Source organism: Chrysemys picta, chromosome 1 (assembly GCF_011386835.1).
Source record: "Chrysemys picta bellii isolate R12L10 chromosome 1, ASM1138683v2, whole genome shotgun sequence".
Taxonomy (NCBI): domain Eukaryota; kingdom Metazoa; phylum Chordata; order Testudines; family Emydidae; genus Chrysemys; species Chrysemys picta.
In genome coordinates, this window is record NC_088791.1 from 24,070,329 (window position 1) to 24,084,998 (window position 14,670).

Consider the following 14,670-nt stretch of genomic DNA (forward strand, 5'->3'; position numbering starts at 1 on the left):
TTCTGAAAGGTTGCCGACCCTTGCCCTAGGCACTTGGGCGGTCAGGGAAGCTCCACATGCTGCCCTCGCACCTGCAGGTGCCGCCTCCGCAGCTCCCATTGGTTGAGGTTCCCAGCCAATGAGAGCTGCAGAGCCAGCACTCAGGGCGAGGGCAATGCATGGAGCCTCCCTGCGCCTAGGGGCCACAGGGAGCTGGCGGCCGCTTCCGGGAGTAGTGCGAAGCCAGGGCAGGTAGGAAATCTGCCTTAGCCCCAGGACCCCGCTGCACCACTGACCGAACTTTTAACAGCCCAGCTGGTAGTGCCAACCAGAGCCACCAGGGTCCCTTTTTGCTTGAGCGTTCCAGTCGAAAACCAGACGCCTGGCAACCCTAGGCTTTGATGATTTACACAAGCTGAGGATCTAGGCCTGTGGTGTGTTTATTATAAAAACAAAACAGCAGGAGACAACCCCTTTGTTTTAGCATTTTTCAATTCAGATACGATAAGAAAAGTGTTAGTCGCTGTAAGGAAATGAGTTAAATCAGAGGAAGAAGAGCTTTTTCAGTCTGCTTCCAAATGTGGCTAGTAGCACCCAGATAGCTGAATCAGCTGGGATGTATGTAAAAATAAGAAAAATAGCAGCGATCCTGGGACCATTTTTTTGGGTTAGTGGAAACCCAGAAAAGAAGGGACTGATCCTGCAAGGTGCAAAGCAATGCTTACAAGGTACTGAGTGCCCTCAGCCGCCATTAACTTTAATGGGAGTGGAGAGCACTGAGCACCTTGCAGGACTAGCAGGACGTGAATTAATCAAGATCGCCTTTAAATCATTTGGCAGAGTAAAGTGGAACAATATGAGATGTATTAGAGCACCTTTCTGGCTTCTCTAACTCGCTGAGGAAATGTGATGCCTTTAGCTTGTATGTGAAGATTCCTTACAGATAGCTAAGTAACCTTCCTGGTGATAAAGAAGAGAAAAGCTTTCATTCGAATCATTTTTAGACAATTCATATTTTTTTGATGAGTGACATGCATTATTTAGTTAAATTGCTACTTTAGTCCTTTTTATGGCTACTAATTAAAGTAGTTTCCAAAGGGTGTTGAAAAAGCAATATATATCCTGCTGTTCAGCATTACCCATGTGAAGTGCAGCATGGGAGGATGAGAGGAAATATTGGCTGCACTCTCTTTTGGAACAAAAACTGCAGCTGTTGCATCTGGAGCTATTACTGTGGCAGAAATCTACAACAGGGTGACTGGATGAATTACTTGTGGAAAGAGCCTTGATATGGAGATCACGTGTCTGGATACCACAGTGATTAGTGTGCTATAAATACCTGGAGAGATGTTGGAGTTCTTTAGTGGCTAAGAGAGGGAATCCCACAGAACTTGAGGCAGGATGGTCTCAGCAAGAGACTGTGGCTGTGGATCTCCTTCCCGGGAGATATCAGACTGACCTCCAAGCCTGCCTGTATTTGGAAACAGGACACATCTTTTCAATGGAACAACGTAAGTAAACCCCCACACACCTTGATCATATACATTCAGCCCCGTAGTCCAGATAAACTGTGGAAGAAACCACTATTTGTCCGAGAATCTCATGCTGCTTTTTAATTTTGTCATGTAAACGTGTGCTTAGCTTGAACCATGTGAGGAACCCTCTTCACCTCAAAGGGAATACTCATGTGCTTAAATTCGATACCTTCATAATGTTTTTTCAGGATCAGGGCCCTAGATCTGAAAGAGATTACGTCAGAGTGTGCCAGTTCCTTCAATCCTTGCTGGGTAGTTGTGTGTAGGGAGCCCCTTTCTGAAACAGTCCCTGTGACTTTAAAGAGTGGTGCTCATCCTCTACCTGGGTTCCCTGAATTCTGACCCCAAACCTTGAGCATCAGAACTGCAGCTGGATAGGTGCAAGCAAGGGGAGGGATAGCTCAGTGGTTTGAGTATTGGCCTCCTAAACCCAGGATTGTGAGTTCAGTCCTTGAGGGGGGCACTTAGGAATGTGGGGCAAAATTAGTACTTGGTTCTGCTAGTGAAGGCAGGGGGCTAGATTTGATGACCTCTCAAGGTCCCTTCCAGTTCTAGGAGATAGGATATCTTCATTTATTTATTTAAGGCACTCTGCACCTGGGGCCAAGAGGCTGGGGGGTATTGCCCTGCCATGTAGAGGAATAATCACTGAGAGATTATTGGATTGTGTTTTTTATGGGCACAGAGATCGTAAATTCTCTTATACAAGTAAGAGGAGTCATGTAAAAACTGAGATTACACTGGAGATAGTGTGTCCAAAATTCCACATGCCTGACAGTGATAAATTATATCACTTAGCATATCAGGTGCTCGTTAAAGCAATATTTCAAGGGAACACAGAGCATTAGGCAGTTTAGTATATTAATGAAAATGAGTAGAAGCTGAAGCTATCAAAATGGATAACCCAGTGCAAAAAGAAGCATATTTTAAACAAAAGAGGAGCTAGGGTTTTTTATGTGCATATTTCATACTTTCCTCTAGGTCCAGGAGACAAGCAGCTTTGTGAATGATCAGGGGAACAGTCTGATTTTAGATACCTTGCCCACCTCTACAATTCATATGAATTTGATAGCTGTATTCACCTCTGTGAGTGGATGTCTTGAGCGGAGAAGAATGACACAGTGCACAGAAGAATGCCCTTGCTGAGCCTAGCTCCATTCTAACATGGCATCTGTCCTCTTTCTCCCACCCAGCTAAATGACGGGAGGAAGCTGTTAGTGCTGTGTTTGCCCACAGGCTCATCACCTCCCAGATTTGTTGCCCCACGGGACACTTGAGCTCATGGGGCCTTTGGCAGAAGTACTGCCTGGTGTGAGAGGGATAAGGCTCACTGTGAGCAAGCTAGCTGGCTTCTGTTCTCTGAGGCTTTGTCCACAGCAGAGAATTTTGACAGTGCAACACACCCTACATCCACATGCACAATTGCTACCAATAGATATTCACACCACGATTGGGATTTCACTTGCCCTAACCAAGACCAGCCACCATATCATCCACTACTATCACCTTTGCAGTGACAGTGTGAGCAGGGAGCATGGGCATAGCAGCTGTAAGGGTGCAGTGAATGCTCCTAGGGCAATCACACGATGCTCCTGCCAACCTTTCAGTGATACCTTTGCCCCAGGGCAGCAGAGGTAGCACTTGACTGATCTCCCCACCACCACCACCACCACCACCACCACCATCAGCAGCCTGAGAGCTCAGGTGTGGCAGCAGGTAACTAATTTCAGCTCTGGCACTTCCCAATCCTGGAACAGGGAAGCAAGACACAGAAATAGATGGACGAATACAACTGTTAAAAAAACGTCATTAGCTTTTCTTGCCCCGTGAGGATCCACCTGGAAGATTCAAAGGACAGAAATCAAAGATTAGTTAGGAGGCACATGGATGGTCTCACACACACACATGCATGGCCCCTCCAGTGCCCCCCATGTATGTACGGTACTGAGAGTTGTTATAGCAGCCCAACTGCTGCCTCAGCAACATCTCCCACACTCCTGAGATGTGAAAAGCAAGGCCAGTTACCCCAGGAAAACCACTTACCTCCCCTAAAAGCCTAAAAGCTTGCTGTTGGTCCTCTGGGTCTCCTTCCCCTGCAGTGGTGGTGGTGAGGGGTACATCACCAAGGCACCGACTCCATTATGTGGAGAATGAGGGATGGAGGGATCTGGCTGGGTCACCAGGGATGCTTTCCTTGGCCTGGATTACTCCTATCTCTAGATGCCAGAGGACACACAAGAAAGAAGGGAAGTCTAAGTTCAGCCGCTAAAGGGAAAAACGCCACATGAAAATAAGACTATCCACAACATTTAAATTAAAGGAATTAGAGAACTAGAACCAGAAAAGAATGAAATCAGGCTTCTTAACTCCTCATGCACCTCCAGAGTTCATTGAGTCTTTATGAAAACTCTGGGTATCAGAGCAGTCGCCTGCTCCTGGTGAGGTAGATTTGGAAATCTACTCGCCAGCAGGAGTTGTCTCTTCTGTGCTATACCTGAAAACCATATAAAGAGAGAGTTAACCAAGAGAGTTAACTTCTTAAGGTGGGCAGGGAAGTCCCTCTATATTGGGATCAGAACCTGACAGACTGAAATTGAAAATACAGACTTTATGCTCCAGTTTAAAAATAAAAATAAATGGCTGGAAAGGGCCAGTGACAACTAAAACTTCTTCACTGGTGAGTTTCTCAAAAATAAAATGTTTTTGAATAACTGTTATTGGAAGTTTTTAGAATTTCCATGTCCTCACCAATTGTCACCTATCTCTAAGGAGATTTTCCCATTACAGACAAAGAAAGCAGTTCTCAGACATTTTTAGACTTTAATCTAAGGTACATTCACTTCAAGTTGACATGAATATTTTTTTCCATAAAAGCTTTTAAATGTCTCTCCACCATTTTTACCTGTAGTGAAATCTTTCTCCTTATCTTTAATCTAACCTAGCAGTTACTGCCTGGGACTCATCCATAGTTAATAGGTTAGAATTATATCTGCTTTCTCCCCTTTCTGTTACTGGCAGATCAGATCTGTTTGGTTAATTTTAGAATAGAATCTGTAGGGTGTTCTCCTGAGTATTGATTTACCTTTTTAAGGGCCAGTTCAAGACAAAAGCACATATGTAAATACTTTCCTGAATAGGAATATTTTCCTAAATTGGGGGCTTAGACATGTTACTTCTGTACATAATGCAGGGTCTCTACTAGATTCTCTCTAGGTCAAGAATTTCTGTTCCAGGTTGGAAGATTTTGTTCACCTTCTTTCCCGCTGCTCGCCCAGCTCCCCAGTCTGTCACAAAGTGCAGGCGGTTTAGCTATAACTAGCAGATGAACAGAAACAGCCTTCTAAAGAAATAATGAGCGAGATCCTCATCTGGTGTAAATTGACTTCGTTGGTAGATGAAGTAAATGATCAATTCAGTAGCCCTCAGTGGAATGGGTTGAAAAATGGGTGGAAGCATGCAGTTATTTTTAAATTTTTCATCAGCAATTTGAACATTTCAAAGTTTTTCAACCTACTTAATTACTCAGGCAGCACTCCCATTGAAATGAATATGTCCATTTATTTGTTAAGCCCCTAAGTAGTATTGGGTCAGGATTTACACCCTGCTTGTATGGAAGCTATTTACAAGGTAAAGTCATCACCAAAGAAAAAAGTCTACAATGTGAATTGGGGCTGTTTGACGAATGGTGCTTCTCTCTTTCTCCTGATGTGGTTCTTCTCCAGAAATGTGTCATGATTAAATATATCTGTACATGATAATGACCGATGTACCTTACTAATGAAGGGTGAAGACACAGAAGATGCTTAATGTACCCACCAGTCAGATACGGTGATCCATGTGTTGTGCTCATACCTATCAAATGTCCCTCATGTTAGTTCCAGAGTTACCTACATTCCACCCAAATTTGGTGTCCCCTCACTTTCATTGTTGAAAATCACTTACAGCAGAATAAAGAGTAATAAAGTTGAGATTATGAAAAAGAATTATTTACACTAAACACATGAATCCCAAGGCATTTTAAGTTTCCCTCATGAATAATTCTTTTGTGCCCCTCATTTTGGGGTCTTGTCATTTCTTGTATTCCACATATGTGCCTTAGCAGATGGAGAGCTAAGATTGTGCTGGGGAAAGAAAATTATGCCAGGCATATATGTTCAGTCAGGTGATGATGAGGGTAGAATCTCGTATTGATGTTGACATACAAGGATTCCGCATAGACTACTGATGAACACATATATATGAGGTCAGAGCAATGTGAGAATTGCAAATCCAGTTACATGTGGGACAGACAGTATTGTCCATGACTATTGCAGGTAGTTGTATCTTTCCTTTGTGCTGTTCACACTTTTCAGATAAGATGTTAATACACCTTGCTTCAAAGTGGTTAATGGCCACATGAAAAAATCTCCTGCTACCTTGCTCTGTCATAGACTGGTGCTTTCAAGTTGCTGGGTCAACCTGACGTGTTCAATTTTGTCTTCAGAGTGTCTTTATATTTTTTGTACTGGCCACCATGAAACAGAGGCCTTGCTTTGTCTGACAGTAAAATATCTTCTAGTAGGCCGTTCAAAATATCTGACCATTTTCTATCTTCTAATAGGCCATACAAACAAGATACCCAGACCAACACTGCTGAGCTTTCATAAGCATGCCTGGAAGGCAAGACATCCGACAACAATGAAGGGAGTTAATACTGGGAATCCTGTCCTACCATTTGACCCCAAAAACTGACTGAAAGCAATGCATATGGAACTAAGCAAGTTTTCTAATGTGGTGGCGATATGTTGTTCATGTCTCATATAGAAGCATTGTAAGCACAACTGCCTGATAGATAAATAGCTTAGTGCTTATTTTTCCATAGGCAGTGTGATAGCATTCTGTATGCAGAGCCGGTCTTGGCTATGCAATGGGTAATCATCAGCTGTGGCTTTTTGTAACCGCATATTCCCTAGGTAACGGAATGTCTTCATGGACTTGACAGCAGCACTGTTGATCTTAATAATGGGTAGACAGAAGCATCCCTTGGCACAAGTTGGTACAGTACTTCAGTTTTCTTTAGGCTGATTGTGAAACCAAAATGATTGCACAAGTTAAGTGTTATCAGTTATAAATTGAATGTCGTTAATTGACCGAGCAATCAATGCACAGTCATCAGCAAATGAAAGCTCCTTAATGAGTAAATCAGCCACCTTTCGTGTGGGCACAGAAGCATTGCAGATTGAACAGCTTCCCATCCATGTGGAACTGGATAAATACTCCACTGTCAATGTCATGAAATGCATCCATAAGTTTAGCCCCCCAAAAAAGATGGAAAAAGAGCATGGGAGCCAGTATGCAACCTTGTTTGGTGCCACTGGTAACCAGAAAGGAGTCTAATATCTTGCCATTTTCAACCACTCTGGTCATCATCCCGTCGTGAAAGGGAACAATGTGGAGGTCAAATATACAGTACCACCATGCACGGCCAATTGCCACAGTGCCTGAGATCTTTGTTTTTAATACGTTCCAGGCATTTATGCTAGTTAAACTGGAAAGATCATTCCAAATGAGGGAAGGGAACAAACACTTCCTTTGTCCATCCAGCCTTGAGATTCTGAGATGTACTCCACGTCCATTAAATTTTGTACTGATAACACGCCGGGGAGTAGGCGGTGCGACTTAGTGATTGGAACAGGAGTCCAGTGTAGTGGTTGGAGCAGAATCAGAGGGCAGAGCCAAAGTTGTGGTCAGGAGACAAGCCAGTGGTCAGAGCCGGGAGTCAGGAGCCAGAACAGAACCAAAGGGCAGAACTGGAGTCATTGTCAGGAGACAAGCCAATGTTTGGAGACAGGAGTCGGGAGTTCTGAAGAAGGTAGGGACTAGGGCAGGAGCTGGAGCTGGAGCAGGCATAAGTTGGAGCAATGGCCAGAACAGGAAGCAGGTCTGCACAGCTGCGGGTGTGGAATGCAACAAGCAGCATCTCTGCTGCTGTTGCTGCCAACCTTAAATGGGGAACTGTTCGCCCTTCTGTCCACTCAGGGAGCACAGTCACTTAGTGAGGGTTTATTGGGCCCAGCCGAACTCATTGGGTTGCGAAGTGACCATACCCAGAGCCAGCTGAGTTATTGACAGTAGCGGCCTGTATGCTCCCTTTCATTAACACAAACAGAGGGGAGCAGAAGCTGATGGAATCAATTTGAGGATGTGGGAGACCACTTGGTTTCAAGCTCCCAACTCTTCTCTGAGCTCGTCAATACTGGCATTCCCTCTGACCTGAATCCCTGGAGTTGTGGCCATCTAATTTGGGAGAAGGCATGACAAGGCAAGGAGTGTTTCTAAAGGAGATTCCGTTCTTGTCAGCCTGCTCCCCTTGGATCTGCATGGTTGCACCGGCTAGGGGAAGGATGGAGCAGGAGGAAGCAGAGGGTCTGGCATACTACCGAACTGCAGCTTTCTTTTCTAGTTAATCCCCAAAAGTCACAGGATTTTAAGGTATCCTATGTGGTTCCCTGAGGGAATATTGCAGGAAAATCTTCCCAAGTGAACATAGTCCCTCTGGACACCTTCCCGCTGATTTTACAGCACCAGGGTAGGTATGCAATGGTTTATGCAACCTACAGTTTAGGCTTTCTCATTGCTGAGCTCTGAACTGGTCTCAGCTGCCAGCTAACAAAAGCACCAAGGAGATGAGTGAAAAAAGCCAGGCATAACATACTGAGCTAGATACAATGGAGCAAACCCCAAACTCACATATTCTCTGCTCATCATTGTAAGCGTGATAATTTTATTAATAATAGAACTTTTCATTCCTAAGTACTTCATAAGCTGCATACATTTACTACCAGTGAAATGCAGCCATCTCTGGGATGAAAGGCACAGTGCATTGCACAGCAATGGGGAGAATTTTGTGGCCAAGGACACTGGAACAATCTCTTATTCTTCTAAAAAATTCCCCTGCATCTTTCATTTCCATGCAGAACAAATAGGTCCTTAGTTTTCAAGCTCTCATCTGAAAGAGCCTTCTTCCACCACTCCAGGCCCCCATACACTAAATTGTCTGGGGCTCACTTTACCTCTTGTCCTTTCCTGTAATATAACTGTGATAGTACTGGATTGGAAGAAACCTTTCAATCACTTTCTGTGGCCACTTTCCTCAGCTTAATCTCCCTGCTCTTGTGCTTTTATCTCTGTCCCTACTCAGAAATTTCCTAGTTTCAATACCACTCATTCTAGATTTGCCTTAAGTTACCAGAGTTTGACTGCCACTGTATTTAGTATCAACAGCTGTGATGCTATTGTTCAGTGATCTAGGATTTACAGCTCTGTTTTCTAAGACGGGCCCGATTCTCAGTTGATATAAATTGTCTTCAGTAGAGCTACACTGATTTATATCAATCTGACCCTACATATTTAAGGTACGTTAAGTCCTTGTAGTTCTGTTTGACACCCTGGCCCCTGTGACTTACAGCTGATGGAGGCTGTGGCACTCATCCTCTTATAACATTGAAGAATTAGAATATTATTCTTCATTTCTGCAGTGTTTTATTCTCTGTTTTGTCTAGTTATGCTTTACATACTTGATCGATGAAGTGGTAAAACCTCACTTCCGTTTGTGCAAGGAGATGTGAATTTACTTCTAATTCTTGCTGCCCTGAAGAGTATTATATTTGGAGTAGTCAGAAAATAAAACACCAGGTACAGAACATGAGCATAGATAGCCCAGTATGAGACTATACTTCTTTTTCTGATTCCTAGCCTTACATTCTTGGCTCTAATATGCTCTGATGTAATATTTTGTTACATGAGAATGTTCGATCTGACATCCATAATGAAAACCAGAACACTTTATCGCAGCTTGGGTAAGTACTATAATGTTTATATTGCGTATGAAATTTAATAATAAAGTAGGGTTGGGTATCCCTGACCAACATGGCAGTTCCTAGTGTCTCAATAAATCAAAACTCTATTTCCAAAATCTAGATATCTTTAATTTTATGGCTCACAAGAGTGAAAACATTCTTTTTACCACTGAAAAGGAAAATATTTTCCAAAGGCTGCTTCAATATGTAAGGTTAATTTTTTATTCTTTTTCAGAAAAAAATGTTTTGAATCTAAATGTAGAATTATGCGTGGTTCATTAAATGTTGATTACATGTGTAATAACAGCTGTATCTTCATACATCTATGCTTATTAAACTTAGGCTTTGTGTGTTTCATCACATTTGTTCCAAATCATTTTTCTTTGTATTATAGATCAGTTCTGACACATCCAAAATTCTGATAGAAATGATTCAAAACATTCTGAAACTGATCCAAAGACCATTGGGGTCAATGGAAAGACTCCCATTCACTTCAGTGGGCTTTGGATCAGGCCCTTAATGAATCTGTCATCAGTAATTTCACACATCATTTAAATATCTTTGTAGCGTATGAGGGGAATTACAGCATCATCATAACTTAGTGATGGAAAACTCCTATTAGATGATCTTATCCACCTCCAGATCAAGAGAGGAATGAGGGGGGATTTGATAGCTGCTTTCAACTACCTGAAATGGGGTTCCAAAGAGGATGGATCTAGACTGTTCTCAGTGGTACCTGATGACAGAACAAGGAGTAATGGTCTCAAGTTGCAGCGGGGGAAGTTTAGGTTGGATATTAGGAAAAACTTTTTCACTAGGAGGGTGGTGAAGCACTGGAATGGGTTACCTAGGGAGGTGGTGGAATCTCCTTCCTTAGAGGTTTTTAAGGTCAAGCTTGACAAAGCCCTGGCTGGGATGATTTATTTGAGGATTGGTCCTGCTTTGAGCAGGGGGTTGGACTAGATGACCTCCTGAGGTCCCTTCCAACAGATCACCTTGTCCAATGTTCCTCAATCTTTTGAGGAAATTCAAAATAAAAAATTTTCATCACCCCCCTTACATTTACTATAAAGGTAAGAATAAAAAAATGTACAAATGATAACAATGATAAGCCTATACAATTTATTTGCATGTGTGTTTTGGGAGATTTACAGAGAATTCTGTTGTGGGAGTGAGATTTTCTTTGCTTTAGATTGTAATAAAATTTTCAACACCTCATAACTCCCTTTGTTGCCTAGAGTGACCCCAGAGGGGTGAAAAACACTAATCTAGTCCATTCCTTGGTCCACAGTCCACAAACTGCTTAGGCTAACACTTCTCATGGATGAAAGTAGAAAAGAGTTAGATGTTAAAGATGATGGCTGATGAAAATCTTTGCAACGTGTTCTATTTAAGGAATGGGGAACTGCCAGCACTCTCTACAAGTATCAGAATGCATGGTAATACATTTTTAATATGAAGGAAAACCTCATGAGATTAGCTGGTCAAGAAACCGAAAAAAATAATTTTGTGAAAAATTTATCCTATTTTTTATTGATGAATCAAAATTCAGAAAATGCCAATTTGCACTTTGAGTTTGGACAAATGACTGTGATATGTTGTGAAATATTGAATTTTTTGTAAATTTCACCCTGAGCAAAAGGCCAGCTCAGGCCTTTTAAGTCCCACTTACATTCTTAACATAGGACTTTAGCAATGCATAGGCCTTGTGTTGCTTCCTTCATACAGGGTTGGATTTCACCCTGTGTGTATTAGCAGGTAGTGGAAGTGAACAGACAATAAAAATATGAAGAATAGTGCATAAGAAAGCATACATAATTTATTTGGCAACTGCAACTTTGATTATACTGATTTATAGTACTAGGAAGTGTACTGTCATGTATTTTGTAAAAGTTATGAAGTCTTGGTATAGTGTGACCTTTCTGTGATTAACTATTTGTTGAGAGGTGGAGGAGATGGGAAAAGCCTGGCAAGATGGGGGATGTAAATGTGTAGGTCTGCTCTACAGTGACCTCTACTGGTTTCTGGAAGCTCAGTGGGGCCTGTTCTCTGTTTCCTTTCTCTCCAGGCTCTTAAATATACAATCGGGACCTGAGTCATGTAGTAAACCCCATCTTGGGCTAGTTTATTAGCACATAATAACAAACATAGTCTATTTTCCCAGCATCTCAGTGGGGCAAACACAGTTTCTTGTTGAACCCTCCATTGAACGTTCCTGTCAGACTAATAGGAAGACTCACCCCAGATGGGACTTCCACCTTCTTCCAAGACACCGTGGGGTTTTGCCTTTGCACACCTGGCCCCCGGGCCCTTTCTGTAGCTTTAAGAGACCTACTTCTCCACATATAAAACAAACTGTATCCCCAAACTTACACCCAGGAGCCCTTCTCTGCCACCCCCTGCCAGGGGCTCCCCACCCAACCATTGGATTTCCCAACAAGTTGGAGTCCCTAAGGCCTGTAAAGTCTCTAGCTACCGTCCGGCAAAGTCTGAGTGGTAGCTGCTTCTGCTGACCTAGTGCCACCCTGTGCTGCTCTTGCAATCTTGTCACCAGCTGCAAGACTCCCTCCATTTCCACGAACTTCTTCACAGACCTTTGCAGTTCCCCTGGCTCAGGGGCCAATCACATGTCTGCTAGCTCCTGCCATAGCCAAGCGTCCTCTATTGGCCATGGGTAACTCACTACTTTGCTGAAAGAGGACTTGGGATTCCAGTCCTACTACCACTTTTAAATGTGTAGGTCTGTTCTGCAGCACCCCCTACTGGTCTGTGCTGGCTCAGCAGTGCCTGTGTTGTGTTTACTTTCTCCCCAGGCTCTTCAGCATACAATGAGGACCGGAGTCATGTAATAAACCCCATCTTGGGGCTAGTTTATAGCACATTATGACTAAAATGTAGTCTCTTTTCTGAACCTCTCAGTGGGACAAATGAAGTCTCTCGCAGTCTCTCTCTGGGCAAACACAGTTCCTCCCCTTGAGGCATCTTAAATCATCCACAACCAAACATAAACCTCAGCCTCCCTGGCTACTTCCCCAGCTGTCTTAGTTTGGGAGCCATAGGGATTCCTAGGACCCTTTTCCTGGGCTGAAGCCTCTCTGATTGTCAGGCTGCTCTTGAAGGCTTACCAAACTGCTTGTTTTAGGAGCTCAGCCCCAGCTCTGCCAGCTCTCTCCAGCTCCAGGGGTGCCTCATGGACCTCCCAACTGTATGTATTTTCCTTCCTGATTCCCTCTGTAGCTGAGGTTAGTTACACTTAAAAATCCCTTTCTAGGAGGCTCAGCCCCTTACGAAGCCCCGGTACCTTCCTTTTAATCAGTCAGGTAATTAGTTCAGATGTACTGGCTCCAGCTCCCACTTCATAGCCAGTCACCCTGTGACAGGGAGAAAGGGAAAAAACATTCTCATCAGTGAGTTCTCCCCAAATTGTCCCCGACCCCACAGAATGAGCAGGTTACTCAGACCCCAGAAGTCATGGATCTACCCAACATACACAAGGTCAACTACGTGGAGGCTCACCTGTGCCTCTGAATTGGCCTTGGAGGCCCCTTCTCCCGCTTTCACACATACACAGTTGAGAATGTGGAAGCAGTGGGCTGCCTTAAGCATCATGAATTTTTAATTTCCCTGTGAGGTCTTATGCAGGTCGAAGTTCATCCTCCAGTCCAAGCCTCCAGCCCTCCCTCACCTGCCCTGTGCCCACATGTGAATCCCTGGACCACAGAGGGCTATCGTATGGTCTAGGGATAGGGCCACAAGTACCACAGAGGCACTTGCCCTCCCAATACTATTCAAAGAAGGGAGAATTCTACACATGGAGAATCCTGTCCACACTCGGAATCTGTGGAGATTGTTTCCTCCTCACTGTACACCCACTCACATTTTGTGTGCCAATTTTAAAATATATGTATTATCAACGTGGACACAAGTAAATTTCTGCCACTAGAGGTCTGAACTTACATTCAGTGAGGCCTAACCTGAGCTTTACCCTGATGTTACTGTGATGTAAGATGAAAATATTTGATATGTAGAGGTCGAGGAGATGAGAAGGAAATAGTTTGCCATTTGAGGTGTCTGCTGTAGAGTGCAGAGTGCTGTGGTCAGAAATTAACTCTCTGAGCTTAGTGCCAATAAGTATGGCAAAAAGTACCCCACACCTCTCAAGTGATAAACCTATGGAATTTAGCACAAAACCTCAAAACAGGCCATTTATATTGTTGGCTTCATCTATAATTTCCTGTGTAAATCAGTCTAAAGAATGTAATACATAATTTAGGTGTGTGAATACATTTATTTATGTTGATGGCCTGGGGAGATATTGTTTAGATAGAAAATGTGAAAAAAGAATTACCTTGTAGAATCCCAAGATAAATTTAATTATCCTCAAATATACTCTATATGTGGTTGGTTGGAGAAGTTAATATTATACAGTTCTATTGCCATTGTTCTCCATACCACATAAACCTTAGGAAGCAAATTCTGGTTTGAAAACTAGGATAGTTGAAATAGCATTATTTGGATCTGGATTTATTATCTAATTTCCCAAATAATAATAATAATAAAGACTTGACAGCTCATTATATAGAAGGAAGATATTTTTAAATATTTATTGAGGCTTGAGAAACTCATCAGTGGCCACTGAGTGTTAGGTATGGTGCTTACTTGCAAGGGTTGGAGGGGAGAGATACCTTTTTGGGTGATGTTCTCTAGGACCAGGCAAGTAATCTTGTAATTTTAATTTCTTCCATTTTTACCGAACTAGCAACTTTCATAGTCTCTTTTAACATCTATTACATTTCTGATTTTTTTTATTTGGCAGTAATCTGTTATCTTTTTCAAAAATCTAGCCAAGCCAAAGAGAGACTTCCAGGTTAGAAAAAAAAAAGGCAAAGATGCATTTCCTAAACAAAAAACCTTGTTAAAAAGCCGGTGAGGTTGCTACTCAAGTGCATATACAACCAATAAAGCCAAAAAAAGACAGATCACTAGTTAAGTCCTCATCTGATCCTTTCAACCTATGGCCATGGTTTTGCCTTCTCCACATTGCTCTGTATATATAAATAAACATTGTTAATGGATTTAGAACCTTCATGTTAGCCTATGTAAACTCATACTCTCATTACCAGTGGCCAGATAGTGACATCCTTACTCACCTTGGGTTGCACTTAACTCCACAATTAATCCCATAGAATGATGGGCCAGTGATTAAAGTAGACTGAAATAGGATGGGGAACTCTTTATGTGCCAGCCAAGAAGGAGAGGGAGTTGTAGGGGGAGTATTGCTTATCCAAGCCAGGGAGGGGTGGAAGGGTTGGGGAAGA

The 14,670-nt window shown here is 42.8% G+C and overlaps 1 protein-coding gene and 1 long non-coding RNA gene across 10 annotated transcripts in view; both read left to right on the forward strand.

Annotated features, from left to right (window-relative positions):
- The window catches only part of MAGI2 (membrane associated guanylate kinase, WW and PDZ domain containing 2), a 1,106,753-nt gene that overhangs the window by 58,239 nt on the left and 1,033,844 nt on the right, over positions 1-14,670 (forward strand). The gene's annotated exons all lie outside the window — the stretch shown is intronic.
- On the forward strand, positions 88-9,712 carry LOC135973207 (uncharacterized). The gene is made up of 2 exons (XR_010589950.1): positions 88-1,490; positions 6,115-9,712. It is a non-coding gene; the product is annotated as an uncharacterized LOC135973207 (long non-coding RNA).